Source organism: Macrobrachium rosenbergii, chromosome 3 (genome assembly GCF_040412425.1).
Source record: "Macrobrachium rosenbergii isolate ZJJX-2024 chromosome 3, ASM4041242v1, whole genome shotgun sequence".
In the NCBI taxonomy this organism is placed as follows: Eukaryota; Metazoa; Arthropoda; class Malacostraca; order Decapoda; family Palaemonidae; genus Macrobrachium; species Macrobrachium rosenbergii.
Genome location: NC_089743.1, coordinates 25,804,221 through 25,806,477, shown reverse-complemented (window position 1 = coordinate 25,806,477; position 2,257 = coordinate 25,804,221).

The following is a 2,257-nucleotide window of genomic DNA, read 5'->3' as shown; positions in this document are numbered from 1 at the left end:
ATAGGAGTGATGTTATACGTTCATTTATCCATTTCATTAGTTTATATTTATTTCTCATTGTTTTCTGCATGTACAGCTATTTATTCTCTATAAAATGTATTTTTTGTTAATATTTTTGGGTGTCTGGAACGGATTAACTGGATTCACATTACTCCTTATGAGACTTATTGCTTCAGCTTTCATATGATTCGGAATCTGTTAGACTTTCTGGAATGGATTACATACGAAATCCGAGGTTCCACTCCACTTCCAAGGATGTATTTTTGACGTGATTTCTTTTACCCTACTTGGGATTACTTCTTGCCATTGATGTTGCCAAAAATTCTTGATTGATTTCGATATGTAATATTAAAAGTCATGATGGGGGACTAGGAATTTTCTTGGAATTAAGCTTACTGCTGCTGATAGCTAGCTGGTCTGTCTTTTCATTCGCATAAATGTTTACATGAGCAGGAACCCAACAAAAATACACTATGCTTCCTCTACAACGTGTAAATATTCACTGCTAAATCTTCAATAGTAGTTGATGCTACATCTTCAATACTAGTGTTGAAGACTTCCAAGGACTGCAGTGCACTACTGTAGTCACAAAATACTGGGAGAGTTGTAGTAAGTCCCAGTGCAGTTAAAATACCATATGGTTCAGCTGCAACACTACAGGTTACATTGGGAAGTGCACCTCACAGCTAAAAACTATCACAAAAAATAAAACTCATACTCAATACCAGTAAGAGATTTGGAGCCATTTGTAAAAATAAATGTTGTTTATACATGTTCTGTTGTATGCTCTAAAACATACACCTTAGTTCATCAGATTTTTTCTTTTGTCCTTTATCCTGTAAAGTCTCTGCTGAGCAAGTTTTCTATGGTGATGTCCCATTTTCTTTGCCTCTACAATTCGTCACACCTGGCGTGACGGGTCACGCAGACCCAATCATTTAAACTATATATATAATTATTTACCTGTCTCCAATTTGTATATCATGTATTCTTCTTTCGCAGGCATCAGATTGTACTCAACTCCATTTCTGTCCATTTGTATGATTCAAAGTGTATTTGTTCACTGTATTTATTGTGTTCCGCGGCGTGACGTCAGTCTGCCACTATATAAACCGCCTGGGTCACCAATAAATCAGCAGTAAATTTTTCCTGCTCGTTTCTTTTGCACCTCTTAAAATCCCACTAAAGTACCTACAGAATTTAACTACAATTAACTTCTAAGCAGGTGTGGTGGGAAAAATTGAAGGGACACAATTTCTTTAAATAGCCAGTTTCTAAATTCTTTATTCTAAAGCTAAAAGGTTGGGAAAGCTGGTATGATTTTCACAGAATTTGTCAAAACAGTTTCTGTTTGCAAAAGGAAAAGCCATGTAATGAGAAGCCGTGGTATCTTAAACCAGAAATAGATGATAGAAAGCCTCCAGCTCATATACAATTATCACCATGGTGGACAGAATTAAAATTTTAAGCTGGTTAAGGGTTGCTTAAGAATATATGTTGCATCCATATGAAAGCTTTGACATGATTAGAGCTTTCTGGAACTTCAATATGTTCCTGTCAGCTCGCAAGTTAGTACTGTACGGGACAATACTTTCTGAATGTGCATAGCTTCTAGGCATTTAGTTTTGATGTGCTTCAAGGGTCCCGACCTAAACTAGTTTTATCATCAAAGAATATGCCTAGTAAGCATGCTTGCTCAATGTACAGGATTCTATGACCACAAAGGTAAAGGACTGAGTCTGGATGAACAACTCAAATAGGAGAAAAATGGATAATGGTATTCATACTCATGGCGATTCAGAAACATTGCTTCACAGCCCAGCTTACAATTTTATTTATGACTTATTGCATCTTTCTTCATTCTACTACTATCAGTGAGGCATCAAAGGAAATTGATTGGTCATCTACAAATGATGTACTCAAAACCTCACTTAGAATGACTGCTGCTGCTACACCATTTATCGCAAGAGCAAGGAACGCTTATGCCACACACAGTATCCTGAGGAACATTTTCTTTCTGATATTTTTTAGCAGATAGTGTGTTACCAACTTTCTCAGGAAAATATCGCGTAGAAAAGCACTTTGATAAATAGATATTACTCCTTGTACACCAATATCATGCAATGTCTTGAGAATTCTGTTTCTATATAGTGCCATATGCTTTCTCCGCATGATGCTGTTTGGGCAATAGCTTCACAGGCAGAGATCTCTAGCTGCATTAAGATGCTGATGAAGTACAGAATTTTTCAGAATCCAC